The sequence below is a fragment of the Struthio camelus genome, chromosome 1 (genome assembly GCF_040807025.1).
Source record: "Struthio camelus isolate bStrCam1 chromosome 1, bStrCam1.hap1, whole genome shotgun sequence".
NCBI lineage: Eukaryota > Metazoa > Chordata > Aves > Struthioniformes > Struthionidae > Struthio > Struthio camelus.
The window spans coordinates 103,422,712-103,445,370 of NC_090942.1; the positions used below are offsets into that span (position 1 = coordinate 103,422,712).

Genomic DNA, 22,659 nt, shown 5'->3' on the forward strand with positions numbered 1-22,659 from the left:
GTAAATTAAAAATCTGCATAGTATTAGTGAGAGCCAAAACCTTGATTGTTTCTAAAACTGTGCTAGTTTATGAAAGGGATTCTATGTCCTGGTTCCGCATAATCAGGATCTAGTTGCAATGACTCAGGAGACAGCTTATAGGTCTATATCCCTACAGACAACATTTGAAGGGCAGTACCATAACACAGATAGATGGATTTTTTTTAATCATCCAGAAATAAAAAAGCTCTCCTTCATGGACAGAATGCCTCTGGTGAGATCTGCATAGAAGGTATCTACTGACTGTAGAAGATCCTTTACCTGACATTGAATTAGGCAGCACTGAATGCTGGGTCTAATTAGCAAAGCTGAGATGTTTTCTGAATGTCCTCTAAGCAGGCGAGGCTTGAGGATTTTGGATTAGAGATACAGTCCTCAGCCACCCCATTGACCTTAACTATGAACTTCTGGCCAATCAGGTGAAATTTCTTGTGCTTTGGCTTTCCTACCTGAAAAGTAGGGAAGACTGTTCTGCCATTGTTGAGATTGTTGGGTTCGTGTTAATATGCCTTTAAAATATGACTATACATTAAAAAATTATGTGCTTATTAAATGTATTTTGATTAAAAGACTGTAGGGCCTGGAAATACAGTAAATACCTTAAACTATGGTATTAGTTGCTCTCTTTTTTCAAGAGAATGATTAATTTTGCTTAAAATACAAGAAAGAAGTATCTGCTATGAACTCATATTAAAAAGTCAATAATAATGTACCAAATATTTGTTTTTCTTGGAAGAATAATAAAAAACTATTTGGAACAAGTAGAATTAGTTCCATGAGATTTCTAGAAATTCTTAATGAGATGGAAAAAACAATAGCTTTGAAGTAGATAGGAAACAAGCCTAATGTTTTTGGTTTTCTATCTTTTGCTTTGTTTTTTCTTCTCTTTCCCTATTTTATATGAAACCATATGATGATGTCTTGCTGAGCAGTTATTTGTAGCATACAGACGCTGTGAAATAAAAATAAACAAATCAAATATTAATTAGAAGACACTAATTTACATCCTGATAACAGTCCTTTGGTTCATGAGCGGTAGCTAATTTAATCATAGACATTATTTATAAAAGGAATTGAGCCTGAAGCCATTGTACCTAGCTCACTTAAAAGGTAATTGTATGTACTGTTCTTTCTGTGACCAGTTGTCATATGGGATCTGAGCCTAGGTGTGAGACCCCTTGGCTCCGGCTTGAAACTTAGAGCAATTTTCACATGCAGGTGCAACTGTAATGAATCTCCCTCGTGGAAAGTAAGCAGCTCCCAAGGCCACTACTAGAGGGGAGGAACAAACATCGGAGAAGGAGAGGATGTGCTTTCTTTTGAGAATGCTCCTGGATTTCCCTATTCAGTTTAGGGGCTACAGCCTTCAAAGAGGAATGTCAGCACCAGGAACCACTTGTCCATTTCTGAAGAGGTAAGACTCCTAAAATATCATGAGGGCCCAGAGATCTTCAGCTGGTAGAAATCATTTCTGCTGAGCTGACAGCAGAGGAGTGGCAGTGATTTATGCCAGCTGAGGCCCGGGGATAGCCCAGTGTGGGGGACAGAAGGTACAAATAAGCTCTTGTAAGACAAGCCTTAATTTTCATTGATGTAGAACTCCATTTAATTTGCCAATATGGATTGCGAGTAGTTATCAAGTTTATTTATAACTGTTAGGATGGAAATTCATCAAAGTGTGCTTTCCTTACAATCTATATTTTCATACCTGTAATGGAACTGAAAAATAACTGGCCTAAATCAATTAAGTTGCTTTATGCAGCATTGCAAGTTATATGTTAGTATATTTGAAAATAACAAACACGTAGACGTTACTTTTCTGGGCTATTAGTATCATATATGTACAAAATGTATAACAGATTAATTACCAAAACAAAAGAGCAGCAAGTCCTTTAGCATCTATTGAATAACCTACAGGAAGCAAACAGCCTGATCTGCTCCTATGCTTTCTGCCTCTATTGAAACTAGAAACTGTGATCTGACCTTTGCTGAAAGCCATATAGCCATTTCATGTTAACCATTACAGCTGGAGATTTACCACTGCAGTCTGACTAACAGTGATTTCTGGCATGGTTGCTCATAGAGGCCTCCTCCGAGCCAAGCGATGTGCGCTGCCCTGGGACTGACCGCCTTCACAGGCCTCAGGTGCCCCTGCACCAGGAGACTCCAGCTGCCTATCGTTAAGTCCCCCAGGGCTGTGACTGTCTCGTGCTCTGTACAGATGCCTACTTTGGGACTGGGTAGTTTAAGAGGAACCTCTAGGCAAATAACTCTGTGATCAAAGCAGAGTTCTGTTTTAAACGAAACCCTTTTCAACCTACTCCTTAAGAAGATCTGGCTTTTCTATTTTCAGCAAGAGAAAATAAAATGCAGTGCATATACACAAAATGTGACACCACATAACTTTTGAAAGTTCTTTTGCGATATGTCCATGTTGCTTCCTTAAAAGAGCGCTAAAGCAAAAGCAGTATGTGCTTGCTGCTGTTAAACTGTAGCTGGGCCTCTTGCATACAAAACTTTGGGCTACCACGAAAAAGATAGAGATTAATAATATTGCCCTATCATTCATAATACATGTATAGAATGAGGGTATTGCATGATTTCATAGTAATACTTTCCTTGCTGTGGATGCTAATCAGTGTAAAGGTTTTTTTGGAATGTGAGTGTCTTTAGTGTTTACGAGCAGTTTGTCTACTGTGGCTATTATGCCTTAATTGTCCTTTTTCTTTTCCAGTGCCCACACTGTTCATCTCAGAAAGTGAATGTTCAATATCTGTTTTATTTTCAGTAGGGTTTGTTGACCTAGGGTCCCCGTGCTTCCCAAACATTAATGAAATTGTTTTTTTGTCATTCGCTTTTGTTTTATAATTGGAGTAAATGAGTCACATAACAGGTAAATTAAAATGGCTATACCAAAATCTGTGGCTGAGGGGAAAGGGTAGTACTGGATAACTAATGAGCTCAGCTGATTTACATATACATAACGCTTCATTAATATTTTTAGCTGTTATGATTACATTGGATTAGAAAAAGATAATGTAATAGTAATGCATCCTCTTTGTATAGACCTGGTTATATCGTATCAAAGTACTTATATCGTATAATTTAACTCTAAATATTGATAACAAAAGGCTGTGCTTGTAGCATTCGTAGAACACTCCTGCTAATACCGCTATATACACCCTAGGATTTTAGCGTGTAACTGTTAATATGTTAATATAAAGTTGAATTAAATGTGAAGTAATGTGATTTTTCAATGTTAAGTATTCACCTCTAAACACTGCTATGTCTTCCCTATGGGTGAGATGTTTTTACCTTATTTAAATTCTGGATCAGCCGGTGTTCAGCTGGATAGTTTCAGTTACTTGATCATATCTCTGTAATCTACAAAGATGTGTTTTGCCACAAGACAAAATGCTCTCATAGATCATGTGGTATGTTGCTTGTTACGCTTAGACTGCTTTCCAAAATAAAATCTTGAACTTTATGTAATCAGATTATTTATACGCTCTATCTGAACGGATGAGCACTGTGATACTGCGGCAACAAATGTTGGCTACTATCATTTGTATAAGTTCCAGTAACAACTGATGTTGGTATGTTATTGGTAGTGTTTGATGAAAGTTATGTTGTGTTGGCAGGAAGTCGTTCACTTCTCCGAAGTATGTCTGTGCTCCTATTATGTGGTATAAGTGTTTTGGTGTAAGCGGTGGTGAGTGGCATGCTTTGGTGAGTGGCATGCTTTGGGCAGGGATGCTGCAGAAGTAAAAATTTTTGGTGAAGCTGGAAAGCGATGGATTTGTTCAGCTAACCAGACATTCTTTGTAACTTATGTGGTGTTTTTCCAAACTGGCTAGGTTGAAGCTGACTCAGTAATGTTTGCACTGTAACAGCTAGCTGGTTGTCTCCACTTGCATGTGTGTGGAGAGGAGTAGCCGGAGAGAAAAAAACATTGCATTCAGGAGATTCTAAAGGAAAATATGGATGACCCTTGCTTAGAATAATAACACGATACATCATGTTCAGCTCCAGCAGTTCTTGCTAGAGTGTTGGCACAACCTTCCATGGGACAGCTGTGAACTGAATTCAGGTTTAAAAAAATCCTCTCTCCTTTTTTTTGGATCTACATATTTCACAGTGCAGGCCCAAAAATACTGTGTCAGTACAAGGGAGGGAGTGGATTTACCGAATGCAAGCGGAGGTGAGCAACTTAGGAAGTAGGAGGAAGGTAGTAACTTCAGTGGGCACGCATGGCAAATGCTCTGTAATGCCCGTTTATACTCTAATGTGCATAAGTAGATTCTCTGTAAACACATAGGTACAGTCAGGCCTGAGGTCCATCATATTTTGGAAGTGAAGACGTTTAAAGTAAATTCCCCAGCTAAGCCTAAGCAATGCTTGGCCTGTATCAGGAATATCTAGGGTAGATTCTGGTGGTGGATTTTGCGCAGGGGGGTCTCACATCCACTTGCCCAGCAGCAACTCACTCAAAAAGGACCAGAAGTTTGTGCCATCCCAGTTCCTCCGTTTTGCAAGTACTTGGCAGTATCTGAAGCGGAGGCCACAGTCTGCAGCAGTGTGGTTTTTGCTTTTGTTTTTTAATCGTATTGCTTCACAGGTAAGGTAAAGGGCTCAGCAGAATGCATCTCCCACATTATCAGGTATTGAGTGCCTCCTGCTTTTTTTTTTCTTTCCCTTTCTCTTAAGTTGCTTGTTCTGCCTGCTATCAAGGTTTGCCCTTTTAAAGAACTTATTCCCTGTTAACTTGTCATTTTCACAGGAAGGTGACAGCTTTCAAATTAGATTAGTGTAAAAGTCTTTGTGATGAGAAATTTTATATTTCCCCAAACAAGCTCACGCTTCCACAGCAGAACCCGATCTCTCCATTTAGAACTATTATTTCAAGTGAAGATATGTGATATTGAATCCCCATAATAATTATTCCTCCTTTTTGCCTTGCTTGTCACTGAATTGACTTTTTTTAGGCCAAGGAGGCAAAAGAGTTGTAATTATTTTGTACTTCTGTATTTTAGTCACCAAGTTTTTGATGTTTCTCATGAGCTTTGAAGTTCTTGTCTGAATATATTGCAATATAATGGGATATTAGCTGGCTTAACTTCACTCTAGTATAGATACATGGAATAACTGCACAGTTCTAGGCTTCTGCACTTAAAAAACCATAGCACTGTCAAAACTGTTTTGTACCAGTCAACTTTTCTAGTTTCATACTGAGGTAAGCCTCTTTGGTGGAAACTACTTTATACAGATGTATGGCAAGCTGCAAGTAAATTAGGAGTTTATATCTGCTAGCTACTTGAGGATAAAATAGCTTGGTGTAAACATATTTTAAAATTGTTCATTCTAAAAGAACCCATGGCTTGCACTTTTTTTCCCCCCATGTTTAAGCATGTATAAGCCTTACTAAATTACTAATCTGTTTCTTCTCCTTTACAAATATCCTTCTTTTTCTTGCTAGTAGTCTATTCAGATGTTATGCAATTCCTTTTGGATAATGTTTAGCAGTATTAAACATCACGGCAGCACACTTTCTTAACTTTGCTGGTGTTAAGATAGAAAATGTTTGTTCTAACTTTTTCTAATTATTTCTAGAAGTATTCTACTTTAAACATACCTCACAGAGTTTTTGCTGGAGCTCACCCAGAACCAAAATAGGTATTTCAGCCAAGGGTTACTAAGATAATTAAGGGACTGGAGCATCCCTCATATAAGGAAAGGCTGACAGAGCTGAGACTGTTCAGCCTGGAGAAGAGAAGACCAAGGGGGGATCTTATCAGTGTGTGTAGGTATCTGAAGGGAGGGTGTCAAGAGGATGGGGCCAGACTCTTCTCAGTGGTGCCTAGCGATAGGACAAGAGGCAAAGGGCACAAACTGAGACACAGGAAGCTCTGTCTGAATACAAGGAAGAACTTCTTTCCTGGGAAGGTGACTGAGCATTGGAACAGGTTTCCCGGAGAGGTAGTGGAGTGTCCTTCCCTGGAGATATTCAGAGCTCTCCTGGACGTGATCCTGGGCAATGTGTTCTAGAGGACCCTGCTTGAGCAGGGGGGTTGGACTGGGTGAGGTCCCTTCCAACCTCAACCATTCTGTGATTCAGAAGTTATTTGTGAATTGATCAGTTACAAAGGCAGCGAGGTCTGAAGTAAACTCCAGTAAATAGGCGAGGAAGTAAATGGCCTCTGCTTTGCCTCTCAGCAACATGTGTAAAAATGTTGAGGAACACATTTTCCCAGCAGTACATTCTGTAGGGGCACTGCAGTCAGAAGTCAAAAGTGTTTTCCAAATTACAGTTGTTCTCCCTCGGGTAAAAAAGAGCCTCAGAACTTCACTTTCTCTTTTCCTTATTCTTCTGATACAATTTCCCTGGTGTGAAATATTGATGCTTGCATTTTCTCTGAAATAATTGTTTATTGTAATAGTACTGATGAAGACCAGTCGCAAATCAGGTCACAGTGGCATTAGGATTGTACAGACACAGCACAAAGAGTATCCCAAAGGGCTTATTCATTAAGCAAGCATTTTTATTTTTCTCATTTTCTCCCTTAGCTTTTGGGACCATTATCTGACATTTTGTCAAACATGCAGTTCTCCAAAGTAGTTTCTAGTCATTCCTCTTTGAAATATTTATATTATAGTTTTATCTGAAAATTCTGTATGTAGAACAATTGATCTTTAATATACTTGTAACGGGATAAAGTCTCAGTATTGTTTTAATAAGTCAAGTCTTCATTCACAACTTTGATTGAAACAGGGTCATGAAGGGGCACAGCATTAATTTGTTTGTAAAACAATAATGAGAAATGGGCCATTTGTGACGTTCTTGTAACAGAAGTGAAGATCGTTATCCTATTTGGCTTGTGTTGATAGAGGAAGAGGAGAACATGTAATCTAGCAGCTGAATAAGGATGACCTCGGTCTGTGAAAAGGCACTGTTGTTAACAAATTCCTAAGTGCTCGCAGTTTCCATTTCCAGTGCTTTCTCACTCCTATTTCTTCCCTCTAAATTGATCAACACTGTATCAGGCAAACTGCGAACTTCCCTGCAGTATGTCTCATCTCTTCAGGTGAGTCATGCAGAAGACCTTTTCCCCCAACACCCCTCCCAGCCCACATGAAATTAAGCAGACAGTCTCTTTGTCTTTCTGGATAGTATTAACAGCCATCTGGGTGTTCTTACAACTTAGCGTGCTCTTTTTTGGTATCATTAAACACTAATACTGTTTTGTTGTTGTTGTTGCTCAGCTGATTTGAGGGAAAAGAATCTTCTTGAAAATTAAATGATTATTATATCATTGCCAAAATTAGTAGAACTATGTCGGCTTGCACCACTGGAAAATCTGCCTCATGGTTTAAAAAAAGACATTGAGTAATAGTAATTTCAAAATAATTCGGTATCTGTTTCCAGTTAACAATGGTGATTGTCTTTTTAAAAGGTTGTACTGCTCTAAAATGACTACTGCAATACAGGATGGAAATATTCATGTGAAAATTGTTTAAATAATGATTACTAAAAGCATTTCCATCTGTATCTCATTCTGACTGCTAAAACATCTTCATTTCTGAATGAAATGCTGTCTACACACACTAACTTACAGCAAAATATTCCTTATTTTTGGCAATTATTAAGGCAAAGAAGCATGTTTCTGACATTATTAAAGCATCATCAACCTACAAATTAGTTACCTTATCTGTTCTTTATCTGCATACCCCCATCACTGTGTTTACAAATCCAAATGAATATTATGCAGCCCACATCTAATTAATTTTGGATTAGCCTTCCAGACACATGTAGTCCTGATCAAAACAATCTGTAGTCTCTCTTTTCTGATTAGGCTGAAGCCTGACCCCTGGAGTACTCTGTTTGTCAGGGGATATGCTGGAACATGAATATCAACAAGCAGGTTAATCCTTAGGCTGTCATTTTCTTCCTTACAGACAACATCCTGATTTTTGTTCCCAGAAACCTTGGGGATCTAGGTAACGTCAGAGAGCAAATCAGTATCACACAGGGCTCAGGCAAGACTGATATCTGGCTAGACATTTAAGCAATCCAACATAATATATATTGAAAAAAATCCACTGAAATGATTTTTCCAAAAATATTTGGCATTCTATCGTGTTCTTTTTGATGTGAAAGAGCCAGCTTGAGGATATATTTGAAAAGAGAGCTGACCTACTATGAATTTCAAACTAGGTGATGAGAAATTTAGATAACAATGATTGGGTAATTTATTTATTTTTAAGCATGCTCTCACGGGGCAACTATCCAGAACTTCTGTTCAGTGTTCATAGTGCAGTCAAAAAAGAATAAAGAAAAAAGAAATAGCTTTCTTATTTTTTCTTAAATCGAGACAGGGTTTGGAAAAGAGCATTATAAATCTCACAAATAAAGCGTTAATCAATTATGGTGTTTCAAGGTGCTATAATTTCTCTTTTGTTGTAAAATAACTTTGTTGCACATACTTTCTTAAAATACAAGAAACAGTGGTTGACCCTGTCTTTACGCATGCTATCACACCATTTCAAATAATCTTTAAGAGCAGAATTTTGTAATGTGGTGTATGCGCGGCTTAAAACGGACTTCTGGTTTCATTTGATCCAAAATGGATCCCATTTGTGTGCTCGAAGGCAGCTGCACAGCATGAACCAAAACGAGGTAAGCACGGATGACTGAGATTCACTTCAAAAGTATACTCCTGAGTCAAACTAAATTTCTAATATAGCAAGCCATTTACAAGACTAAATTTATTTAATCAGTTCTGTTGCAAGCTAAATAAATGAGAACGCTTTTAATGCTTATTACAAAGGTCTTTTTCTACTATACTTGGACTCTTCAAAAAGGGTGACTGGTTTTATATATGACATGCTCTCCAATCAGAAATAGTGAAGCATGGGCTAATAACAGAACGCATTTGGAATTCAGTTTTAAGCAGTGGCATGTTAAAAAGGAATTTAGGTAGAGGTATTTATCCACTAAGCCTTACCCTGGTGGACTGCACCTCATGAATTGTTTCGTACTATGTTAGTAATCTGAAAGTATATCTTGCCTTTGGAGCAGAGCCTTAATAAGGGGTTTTTGTAAAGGGAAGACTGAAGTGACAGGGAAAAGGATCCTTCTCTTCTTTGTCTGAGGAAGTTGCAGGTGTTTCTAAAGCCTTCATTTTTTCATGTAGGCAGGAATATTCTGCAGAATTGTTGCAATATGATAAACTCCTAATGCAATAATGAATGTCCAGAGCTAAAAGTTCCCAGTGCTGAATTGAGCACCTTACCTTTATTAACTTGTTGTGTGGCTTCTAGACTAATCTTCTGTCAAGCAAAAGTGTGGTGGCTTTCCTGTAACTGAGGCTTTCCTTCTTCACAGAGACGAAAAAAGAGATTTTGTATCTTGCATGCAAAGCACTGTGTAATTTATATTCACTTGAATTTATGATTCAGAACATAGGGACATCTGAGCTACCTGATGGCCGAAGGCCTGGATCTGAGACACTAAAGCTCCCCACTGGCACAGCTTATTCTCTGAGGTCACAGCGGATAATCGTGCTTGTCTTTGCTCGTCTCATCATCTGCACTTTTCCTGGAAGCTGAACTAAAGCATGTCTCAGTTTTCCTTTCTAACTGAGGGTGATTTAACAAACCTTCTGATGAAGGGAAGGCAGTTTACTTGTCTTCCCTGGAAGAGGAAACCTTTTCATTTTATTTTAAGATTGCATTTGTCAAACTTCAATTTCTATCGTTGGATCTTGTTACATTCCTCTTTGTGAGGCTAAGCCCCTGCCCCTTGCTATCGTTTCTCTTTTGTGTATTTGTAGCAGCACACAGTGATAGACTCACCTTTTCAGTCTTCTCTTCAATAAACTGGATTGATTGAGCTCCTTGAGCCTTGCATTGCAAGGCTTATTTTCTAGGATCTCACTTTGACATTCTCATATACCTACATTGGTCTTGATGTGCAGCTGTCAACCCTGACCATAGTGCTTTTGTAATGACCTAACTGATACTGTGCGTAGAGGAAAGACCATGTCCTTGCTTCTCTGTGCTTTTTCAGAATGCAAAAATTGCCTTCTTAGCCATCCGATGGCTTAGTTTCACCGATTCTTTAGAGCAGGCTCAACAACTCTTCTGGTTGAATACCATGATTTTTGGTGCACAGGGATGCTTTGAAGATGTAAAAAAGACACACAATAAAGTCATTTTAGGATAGATAGCCCTTCGTAGGAAACGAAGGATTGCTTCAGTGATTTTTGAACAAGATGTCTACTCTTCTAGTTACATATGGGTTCCTCAGTTACTATCCTTTCTGCTGTGGTTTATCACCGGAATTTAATGGTACTGTGCTTTACAAAGCTTCTGAGGTGAGGGAAGTAAAATACTAACAAAGCAATATGCTAATGGTCGGAAAGACACAAATATAAAATGAAACTAAATGATAAAGTAGCACTAATTAAGCAGCATTAACTTGAAAGGACGTTAGTTTTGTATACCCAAAGGTAATTTGCAAGTATCTACTGTTCTTAACAGTAAAGGCTAAGTTCTTAGGAACTAGTCAGGACATTTCTAGGATAGGAGAGAGGTCAATTAGAATAGGTAGTATTTCAAAACCTTTCTTCCTTCTAAGTTTTGAAGATACTTAGGAAATCTCACCAGGGTTTGAAAAGTGCAAAAGGAAGAAAACCTCATGTATATAAGTGTTCAGTAAATGCTATAATGAGTTTACTGTTGGCATAAAATCATCTTCCGGCATAGGAGGTCTGCAATGAACATCCCTTTGAAGATTGTTATTCCAACTAGGAACTATCTTTTTCTTTTTAACAGCACTGTTTGTAAGCACAGGGAAGGATAGAACGGGTAGAGAACGAATGTTTGCATCTGAATACAGATTAAATCTTGTTGAGTTTCCTTTCCAATTTCCCATCAAACCAGCTTCATTATTGCTCAGACATGCTCCCCTAGGGTACAGGACTCATCTGCTTTGACTTAGGGTCACCCAATGGGTCACTGCTGCTGGCATGAGTTTCCTACCAGATCATGAGGACAGTCAGTGATTAAATGGCTTTTCTCCTTTCTGTGTCCTGAGGTATCAGGCTTCTAGATCAATGTCAGATTTTACGCTGTTCTCCCAGTTGCACAGAATTTACCATGACAAAACAGCTTTATTTAGGTATCGTTGAAAATACTATTGAGTTGCCTTCTCTTTTATACCCCTCTTTAATGAGTTATTCTCCAAGGTTGCAGACTAACTGATTAAGCCAGTGATATAGATAGTTTCAATTGGCAATACATCAGGACATCTGTCAAATGAGACGCTGCAGATCTTTCTGCATTTCAGTCGAGCTTTGATTTTGTTAAATGCGCAAAGGCTCCTGGCAGCTCAGATACTTTGCAATGTTGCATACCTTTCCTGCAAGTAAGGTTCCAGTAGCTAAAGACTGCAGTATACGTTTAGTAAATATATGCAAAACTGCATCCATTTGTATGCTGACAAAAAATGATTAAGGAACAGAAGTGCCTAAATACGTGGGAGAAGAATTTGGCTCTAAGGGCCAGCTGCTGCAAATTCTTAGGCATGGTCTTAATTCTATACGCGTGATCAGCAGTACTGTGATTTTAATAGATATGTTAGCATGCATAAAGGTGAAAACATGAGTGAATATGGCTGAGATGAAGATATATATGCAAACCTAGATGTAATTCAGATGAGCCGGGTAATGGGTAAAAAAGTATAAAAAATGAAATAACTGGAATACTTTCCTTTTATAACTAGCCATTTCATATGATCTTGGATAAAACAAGGTCTACAAACATTTCAATTAATGTGAATATATTTAGAGTTTTCAGTGTTCAGATTATCACTATGGTCTTTAACAACTCAATGAGAGTTGGATCCATTGTGCTAGATGCCCTATGCTTACTTTACTGTGTCAGTCCATCACTAAAAAGCTATGAAATGCACCTTTCTTTCCCCACTGAACTAACTACCTCAATGTGGCTCTCTCCATTATAGCTTGACCTTAGATAAGAGACTAACAAAAATATGAAAGAAATTAATGAGAGGAATTAATGTTAAGAGTAAACTAACAAATATGCACAAAGGGCAAGACTTGAAGGAAAAAAAATCAGCAACAGAAATTGACGCTGTAACAACTCTTCTCTTGTTTTGAAAAACCAAACAATCAAATAGATTAATTGCAGTGTTAATTAGTGCAACCTCTAGTAGTTAAGGAACCCAAACAGGCCAGTTCATCTTTATATTTTGTACTAAAGTAGTTGTGAGTGTCAAATGATGATGCAACAATGATTGGTGGGATTCAGAGTCCCATGTCTAAATAATTACAAAGCTGTAAATCTGTGGTTCTACTGACTTTGGTGTAACATGAATTTATGACAGCTGAGAATCTGGCCCCTTATTGAAGTTGAAATTGTATAATTTTTCTCGGAAGAACTGTCAGCATTGCCCTATGTAAGAGGCAGAAGAAAAATCTAAAATCCCGGACAGAGTTGGTGTGAGTTAGATCTCTTGTGTACTCAACATAAAGGCTTCAACATATGCTACTTCACCTATGGAAGAAGAGTCACATTTCCATTACTTTGTTTACATTCAGCAGGCTACATATTTAACCAATCTTTAGACTTAGCGTAATAGCATATTTACAGCCATGACTGGACAGAATCACCCTTGAATAGGTAGGTACTTGTTGAACAAAGTATGAGATGTAGTTCAGTATTGTACTTACGATTCAGGTGCAATCAAACTTTAGATTCCCTTTAGGCTTCTCACTTCTCCCTGGTAATCTACTTCAACAAGGAAATGCAGTATCAGTTATTAACAAATGTGTAATAGAGGAATTTACCCCAGTGGTTTAAACTTTCTACATGAATGCATGTAACTCCAGGTGAAATACTCCCTGAGTTAATAGGACTCTAAGAGGAGGTGATGGACATTGTCTAGTTTGTTTTCTAAATAGGCCTTTGGTAACTTCAGAAAGAGCCACCTTCAGAATGTGTAAAAAGCTTGTGCAGCCCCAAACACATTCCTGAGGCTAATTAATCATGACTTGATCCTAATTAATCATAGTAGTAATATGAGTAGAGTCTTTAAAGACCATGCACAACAAGATTTTTGTTTCAGCAGGATGATATATGCTAAAAACTTTTTCTGAAAAACAAAAGAAAGCTTTTTTTTTTTTTGGTACTCCTGCTGTCCTACATCATGGAGAGAGTAAACTATAGCATTAAGAATTGGTACTGTAGAAGAAGAGAGGCAACCCTCTTAGTGTGTAGGTTGGTATAGCTTGTTATTTATGGCCCTTATTTCCCTCTGTGCATTTAACAGGAGCTTAAAAGTTAGATACCGACATCCTTCACTGGAAATAATCTGAAGTCAGCAAATGTTTGCTTATAGATTGAATCAAGGCCTTAAAAACAGAGGTGTGTCATTGATAGGATGCAATCTGAAAATGAGTGAGGATCCATGTGCTGGGGCAGATGAGCACCACTTCCACTTTGAGGTTACTCCTGGGGCTTGTGTACTTCCATCCTCAGGATAAGCTGTCACACTGCAGCGGAATAGGAGTGTCATGAGATACAATCTTGTCTCTTATTCACAGGAAAGCTGAGGCTTTTGCCCCGGGTGCAGCACTGTGACTGAGAAGCTGGAATTAGGACTAGCACGTGGTGAAAAGTAGGGAAGGGAGGTCAAGATATTTAAGCCTGCTGTTCTCCTTCCCTTTCAGTAAATCTAGACCTAGTACTAGAGAGAACAAAAGGAATAGCATTTATTGTAGCAGTGTAGCCTTTTGCACACTGGGCATTGGACATTGCTGTCCAGTAATTTGCACCAAGAGTAAAGGCCATGCTTGTCTGTTTGCCAGGTAGGGTGCTTGTACTGAGGCAGGATGCTAAGGAAGATAACAGGCAAAGATGATTGTCAGTGGTGGAGTACAAAGCAGAGCTAGAGGGCTGTTTGGGAGTACAGTAAACAAGGAAGCTTCTTTCCTATTCTTGCACAAAATTTCAACTTAAATAACACTTTGTAATGTTACAAGGAGTTCAACTAGCCATTCCCCGTGGGGAAGGACAAGTCTTTTTCGACAGTCCCATGAGAATATAGCTTGTTCGTGCTGTGTAACGAGAGAAGGATGAAGAGACAATAACATCAAAATTCCTCAATCCCAGATGAATCTCTGTCATTCTGGTTACAGCAAGCAGGCATTGACTTTTTCATTTTCTAATCATAATAAAATGTGCTGGGATTGCAGGAGGCTTACAGCTGCTGCTGTCTCATGAACAACTTTGTTAAATGTTCACTTGAGACACAGTTCATTGCTGCACCAGAGGAGGCTCCTCCTCCCCTGCGATGCTGCGTTGCTGTCACAATGTTCTACACAGACTTTTTCTCTCCCCTTCTTCTGAACTGCACAAGGACATTAGCATGAAAACGAGGACTTTGTTTCTTAAGTGATCATCCATTCCTACAGCTTATCCTCCCACCTGAAGTCCTCATCTGTGGCATCAATGAGTTACAGTGGAAATTGGTTTGATGAGGCTCTTTAAGTGCGATCCACTTACATATTATATGTAGTCATCTCTCTATAATTATAGACCTCCTCTTATTATTATTATAACATCTTTTAACACTTTTGAAGTTCCCTCAGTCTCATAATTCAGCTTCATTGACCAGAAGACAAAGAAATCCACCAGCTGCAGAGTTAAAATCATGACGCTGCTGGCTTTAATCTCTTTTTAATCATTAAAATATAAATTAGCTCTTGTACTCATTACTTTCCAAACAGCTTTCTCTTCTGGGTTTCTCTCATATCCTCTGCTCACAACTGCCATCTGCTTCTTCTGGTGGCCTGCCTTGCACCAAGGCAGAGGTTCCTTCCTAGCATTTGTCATGAACAATGGTGCAGGGCCTAAAAGGCAAGACGTAACGGGAGAGAAGGATGTAGACAAGTATAAAGATGGGCAGATCAAAGAGACCTGCCAAAGGGCTCTTATTTAGTATTTTAGGTGTTAGCAGGGGTATCTACTAGGTATCTAAGAGAAGCCTCTTCAGAGCACTGCTGAAGTTCCTACCGAAACTGGAAGCATGGCATATACCATATGAGCGTTATGTTTCCTTGTAGGAGGTTAGTAATACCTCTGTAACAGTATTTGGCCTTTGAGATGAAATCCCTTGTACATTACTGCAGCTATTTTTGATTATCAGTCTAGATGATGCACATATGTCTGGGCTGACAGTAGCAATTTCTTTGACAGATAACACATACTAAAAAAACCCAAAAACTTATTACAAAGAAAAAATCAACTTGCTTCCTAGCATGGTAAAATGTGTAAACACACATTCTTTTGCTACATTTAGTTGTTGCCTCTACATCAAGACTAGATCTTCTGTTTACAGCTGCATCTCCAGGCCCAGCAAAGGACGGTTTAGGGGGCAAGGATCTATATTTTAAAGGAATGAAGTATTTCAAACATCAGGATTAGGTACACAGCTCTTAAAAGGATCACCTCTCTATAAACTAAAGCTTACAAAAGTCCATGAGACCAATGCTGCGTAGTGCTAAGCACCTCTGAAGATGTAGATACAACAGATAGGAAATCCCAAGCACAGAGGCTTATGGCCATCCAAAGCTGCAACTGGGGCTTCAGTCCAATGAAGCATGTTAGTGTCTGTTTAAGTATGTGACAAGTCCCATTCATTCACTGGGACACCTCAGGTGCTTAAAATTGAGCATGTGCTTATACCCTGCTGGTAGATCAGGGTTTAAAATTTTACTCCTGATTGTTTTGGCAACAGGAGAAAATAAATGTGTTCATATTTCAGCTATGTGAAGCAAAAGGGAAAATGGGGACTCAGGGAGATTGACACCTCTAATAATGAAGAACAATGTGTGGGAAAGCTTTAGTGCTACCTGTGCAGCTCTAGCTGAAGAGAATGCTCTACTGAGCAGTGAGAAAGGCTGGACTCCTGGAAAAATCATGTGGTGTCTTCAGCTTAATTGTATCCCTTACGGAGATTACTAAATGATGTGCAAAGAAATGACCCTAATTAAGAAAGGCTTAACTTGTTGGCTAAAATTTTAGAAAATTACTATCCTTTCTTATGCTTATTATCTGAGCTCCATGTTTCCTAAATGCACCAAACAGAATTCTAAAGCTTAAATCAATGAAAAATATTCTGTGTCTGGATCGTGTGTATTCACGACTTTTTCCACAAACTTTGAACATGATACAGTTTGGTTCATCGCCAGGTCTTAAAACAAAACCTTTTTTTTAATCATCGTTATTATTAAAAAAAAAAAGACGCTCTGAATATTAAAAAAAAAAAATCTATCTTCCGTGATATTGCTCAGGCTACATGAATTAGACATGTGAAGCTGCGGTTCCATTGAAACCAGATCTTTGCTCAAATAAATGCTGAGGAAGCAATTCTGCACTCTGCCAAAATGAATTATTTATGACATATCTCAAAATTCTTTTCCTAATTTTGACAATGCTAAGAAAGTCTTGGGTTGTTTTACTATGAAGAAAAATCGGCTGTAGATTACTTATCTCAAAAGGATATCCAGAATTCTATTTTTTTTTTCTTTTTAATAAGTACAGGATTAGAAAGGAACAACAGAAAGAAGCAATAAGAGATGTGCTTGCGTATTTGAGTGTGATGCCAGTGAGAAAGGCTCAGTATATTCTTCTGTGGTTGTTTATCAGATTTTGAGTCCTATAAAGCCAAGCATCTATGATTTCAAAGGGAAACCAGAGTATTGCCTCTGATAGAGGCAATTAAGGCAAAGCGGTGCCCATGTGTGCACCTGGCAGCAAAGTGATAAAACCTTGAATATTTTTCTTGCCTTTGGCAGAGGACATGTATGGAGACAGAACACTCCTGGGCAAAGAGACAGCATAGCTGTAGCTTTGCAATTTTGAAAAGTTGACTTCTGGCCACCTGATACATTCCTTAGCTCTGCTTAAGGTGCTTAAGATAGGCAGGCAGCGCCTTAATCACTTGAATAGATCTAGTGTTGCCTTTCAGTATTGCCATTATCAGCAGATTACTGGCATTCAGCAGCAATACTCTGTGGCAAAGATATCTTCCATCTAATGTGAGTCACATGCACGAGATGTTCCTGCATATCTTAATGATGCACAGGTTCTAATATTTCCTGTAAACGAATTTTTGAGGCCTTGCAAGACACTTGAAAAGGGAGCGTATGACACTGTCTCCAGGGATTTGGTGGGGAGGGGGCAAGCTCTCTCCTTCTAGAAGATTTGGGAGGTGATTGGGACCAAAGGATGCGGCGTGGCACTGTGCTATGCTCAACAGATGTCCAGCTGGGCAAGGATGACAAGGTGCCCCAAACTGAAGGGATGTGTCTGGAGTTGATAAAATTGCACAAAAGCAATGCATTTACTTCCAAAATGAGAATGATAATTTTTGAAATTAAATGAAATTTCAATTGCTAAATTTGACTTGCTTAGATTTTTGTGAGGCAAGATAAAAAGTTTTTTTTATTCTTTATGCCTTTTATTCCTTTCTCTGTTTTTCTCCAGAAAATATTTACTTTTTCCCTTGAATTTTTAAAGACAAGAACATAAAAACTAGTGGGGAGAGAGGATGGGAGAAAAGAGAGTTTAGCAAAGGGGAAAAAAAGAAAGAAGAAAAAGCACAAAGAATCATAAAACAGAACAGAAAGCATAACTGAAATTGTTCACTGAAGTACTGTTGTACGTTTTCCAGTGAGTCTTCCCCCCACATCCACACTGGACCCTGTAAGAAGTTGCACATCTAACTTGGAATTATCATTAATGTTCAGTAGGAGCCAGTCCAGGCCTCTGTTTAAATGCAAGAACTTCAGTGAAGTGAGACTAATTCAAAGAGGACAAAGCTTTCTGCAGTAGAAACCAGTGCAGTAGAAACCATTTTCCTCTTGAAGTAGAGCAAAAAAAAGGTCCTCGTAACTATTGCTGCATCATGTTGGTCTAATAAAAAGAGGTTCTTTTGAGTTCTTAGTCAGGACTCTTTTACAACAATCACTTATTTGCACATTTCCCCTTTTTGCTAGGTTTTCTCATTACCTTCTGATGTTATCTGGCATGTGAGGGAGTTTCTCTGCCTCCTTTTCCACATGCACTTCTTAAATGCTGAAATGACATAAGAATGCTTACATACATGTATGTTTTCTGATAATGCAGCACTAAGAAAAGATGTCAGGTTGGTTGATTCAGTGTGTGACGCTTTCATGTATATGTGGAACAGGTACAGCAGGATTAGTAACGGAAGGAAATTTCAAACACGTTTATGTCTGAGGTGTTTCACAGAATCACAGAATAGCTAAGGGGGAAAGGGACCTCTGGAGATCATCTAGTCCAACCTTCCTGCTCCAGCAGGGTCAGCTACAGCAGGTTGACCAGGACTGTATCTAGCTGGGTTTTGAGCATCTGCAAGGATGGAGACACGACAGTCTCTCTGGGCAACTTGTTCCAGTGTTAGACCACACTCGCAAAAAAAAAAAAAAATGTTTAAATGAAATTTCCAGTATTTGAGTTTGTGCTCATTGCCTCACATCCTTTCACTAGCCACTACTGAGAAGAGTACGGCTCCCTCTTCTTTACTCTCTCCTCCCCCCCCCCAGTCTCTTATTTATATACATTGATAAGATACACCTCTGAGCCTTCTTTTCTCCAGACTAAACAATCCTAATTCTCTCAGCCTCTCTTCATATGACAAATGCTTTAATCATCTTCGTGGCCCCTTATAGGACCAGCTCCAGTAGGTCCATTTCACTTCTGCTTTCAGCTATGCTTAGCGATCTTCCCCTGCAAGTGAAAATTCGTGTTTGAAACTGAAAACAATGTTGCCGTTATCAACCATGGTGTCATTGTATTAAGTATCTCCCCACAGCAGGAGCTATTGCCGTGCAACTGACCAATAGCTTGGTGTTATAACACAAAATATTCTTTTGCAAGAGCAATGCCACTTGCTAGTCCTTGTTGGAGGATGATTCTCCTCTCTTGCTTAAAGCATTCCAGGTATTGTTTCACACAGTAGGATGTTGGAACACCTCCCGGTAATGTCTTATAAAATACTGAATGGCAAAGACTGCAGTTGTTCCTTTATTAAAAACAAATGGAAACCATTTGACTATTGCTGAGTATTTAAGTGACATTTGATCAGGTGTCAGATCAGTGTGGAATCCTGTGCTCCAGGCATCTTTTGTGTAGATGCTTCAGATAAGGATTCTTTTAAAAATAAAAATAAAAACTGAAGATGAAATGCAATAAACTTGTATGCAATCTCATATTTTAAAGTATGTTACTTTATATTTTTTCTCTCATTTTAAATGTTACTCTTTCTTTGCCCTTGAAATACTTTGTTTATCTAGATACTCCAAATAAGAGGGTCACTGCATGCTGTCAAGTGGGATAGTTTGACAGCTACTCGTGTCAAATATGATATTCTTAACTGCATATATGAAGGATAAATTGAGTGTCACTGAGTTTTATGTTCTTCACGTTTAACAAGTGGAATATAATGCAAATTAGGCAGTCTTTATAAAATGGCAAATAACTGTGATATTATTTGAATACATCATCAGGCTACATTTTCCATCTGAAGGTTAACTTTAATATTTTTCAGTGTGTTTTTAAATTGCTGGTTAAATGTTAGGTGTTTAATAATATCACAAACAGTGAGGTTAACTCAATGAATAATGATAGCAATTGGTAAATATCTTGCTTACGTATCCAATCAGGTCTCCATATTAAAAGCAGGATGCAGCAGAATAAATGAAGCAGTGAGTTTCTTTGACTGCAAATGGGTGGACTTACTTCTCTAAATCCCTGAGTACAACATTAACTCCTGCATACAGGGAAGTTACTACCTTACTCAGAAGTGTCAAAATGCTTCCATTTGGCACTAATCAATTTTGACACATATTCATTAATCCATTCTTTCTTGCATAGAAATGTGGAGGAGGGAATTAAGCTCTCAGATTCTTTATTTTATTTTATTTTTTTTAGTTCGGTTCTCTATTCTTTAAAATTCTCTCACTCTCTCAGTTTCTGAAAGCAAATATCACATGTATGTGTGTGTGTTTGTCTTGTGTGTGAATGCATGATTTATATCTAAAATATGAACACACATGAATAGGCATTGGTAAGACAGAGAAAATTTCAAAGCACTTTTGTTGCTAGAAATTCATTTACCACTCTGTACTTCTCTCAGCTGTCTCTACTATGGTGATTTAGGATTGTTAGTTTAATTTAGAGCAAAACTAGGCACTGAAGCTCATTCACTTTATGACAGATCTTTCCTTTGCAAAGACCTCTGCAAGAACATATTTCCATACCCTGTTAGATCTGTTAGATCTTGCTTAACAGCTCTCAAGCAAAGTCCTAGACTCTCCAATTCCCTTTTGTATTCTGCCTTCCAGACCATGTGGCAGGGAAAATTGGGTATGTGAGGGAGCAGGTGCTGCAGGATCCAGCAACAAATGAGCTGTAGATGTGGGGAGAACGATGTAGGTGGAAGCAATTAGTTTGATATTGAAGTACACTATTCTTTCCACTAATCACAGCTTCTTGGGTATCACTCTCTCTGAAAAAGAAAGGAAGGGTGTCAAGCTAAGCAGATATTTGTAATATTATGAACGAAATCCACCTAATCCACAAGTTAAAGGGTCCTATGTTAAAAGCTAAAGTCATTTAAATTCTAGCTGTAGAACATTAACTTTTCCACCTTAGAATGTGTATGTTAATAGAGGACTTCAGGACTGGTTTTGGATGTGTGTGTGAGCCGAATGCTTCATCAAACCCATGACCTTTTCTTTACTCTTCCAACTCTTTGGGCTTTGTGACTAAATTCTGAAAAAAATAAAAATTCCCACTACTTATATCGTATGTACATCATACATGTGGTTGTCATAGCTATAGTTAAATCAGAGGTGGAAAAAAAGACAGATAAATTATGGATCATAATTATCTCTCAATATCAGTTAAATTGATATCAATATCAATTAAATGAGGACCATTTTTGCTATACTTGCCTCAATTCAAGAGGAAAAAGGTGAAGTTTTGCTTCACCTAGAGGACTGGTAGAAGCCCTGTCTGTTTATATGGCCATGACACCCCAAAAGTCCGCTTCTGGACTAGAGTCGTAGTATTAGTGTTTTGTATTCTCACCAGTGCTTACCTCAGTTGTCTGAAGCAGGGCTGGAAAACAAATTTGGGTCATGTTTCAAAGGAGTCCCCTTATAGCAGTAAAAAATTCACAGTTGTAATGAATGAGCAAAGGTAGTGCTAAAGCCTATACTGTTTGGAGTATCTAGACCAACTCTGGGTATCTTGTGGGAGAGAAGGGGAAGGAGGACAGCTTCTCATTCAATCATTAGTTTATGGGCTGAGAGCAGAAACTGTTGTATGAAATGGTATGTCTTGTATTCAGAAGGGAGAGGATTATAGAGTGATCATTTTCAGTCCTGTAGACTCTTAAAAAGCAGTGGAAGCTGGAGACCTTTGTTACCAGGGGAGAATTTCACCCTAAAGCAAGCGAAAGAGGAATGGGGTCAGTCAGACTGATGGGGCCTTCAAACAGGCCACGAGATAAAATTCCAAATTATTATGGAAATATGATCATATTTGTTATGACTATGTTTATGTGGAAATCCTTTGCCTTAGTTTAAATATTTCTCTTGGAACCATTTGAGCCCCGGAGGCAGTCTTCAAGGAATAAATTTGGAAGAAACATACACATTTGGCCTGCTAAAGCTAGTCGAGTCAGATGTTTGGATTTGTCACTCCCCTTTCTTATATAAAGTCTGGGCTCAGCTGCTCATGAGGGTTTGTTAGCCAGACCGAGGAAACTGGTTATTCTGAGCTGCATTTCCTGCCTTGTCTGTTCTGCTGAAGATCTGATGTTTTGACCTGTTGTGTTCAATGTTGTAAACTGCTAGGGGTAAGTACAGGAGGCTTGGAACTGTTTAGTGGCTATTCAGTCAATGAGCTTGAACCCAAATGTCAGCTGAAAGACAATTGAATAATGTCTTCAAATTCCCACGAGGGAGAAGGATTTGAAGTTTAATGATGAAATATTTAATAACTTCGTGGACCAAGCCCAACAGGAAGAAACTGAATAATTTTGGTCTTTAATGGGAAGTAGATTGACTCAACAAAGGTTTTTGGTGGGGTTTTTATTGTTTTTTTTGGGGGGGAGGAGGGGTTAATAAACAGTTGGCATAGTGTAAAATAACAAAGTTTTCCACTAAAAGGTAGTGCACCAGTTTCTGATAACCCAGCTATTAGCAAACAAGAAGCAACAATATAGTAATCCAGGAAAACTTGAAATTAGTAAATGAAACATTATGGACTCTTTATCCATCTTCTATATGGTATAGAGTATTACTATTTTCCTCTTGCATCTGACCTACTCTTGTTCCTCTCTGCTCTCCTCAGGGATTTCATTGCATCTAACCTGCCTGGCCACATTCATGATCTCTCTGTTTGAGGACTGTAGAGGATTCCACAGCCATCTTAAATATGTTAGCTGTTTTTGTATTTAGGATTTGATTAGGCTGGCACCTCAGCTTTACATTGAGTAGGAAC

At 38.4% G+C, this 22,659-nt stretch overlaps 1 long non-coding RNA gene across 1 annotated transcript in view; it reads left to right on the forward strand.

Moving 5' to 3' along the window:
• LOC138065794 (uncharacterized) overlaps positions 1-22,659 on the forward strand; it is a 77,195-nt gene that overhangs the window by 9,800 nt on the left and 44,736 nt on the right. Inside the window, exon 2 of the long non-coding RNA XR_011138861.1 lies at positions 1,258-1,453. This is a non-coding gene — a long non-coding RNA (uncharacterized lncRNA). The remainder of the gene's footprint in view (positions 1-1,257; positions 1,454-22,659) is intronic.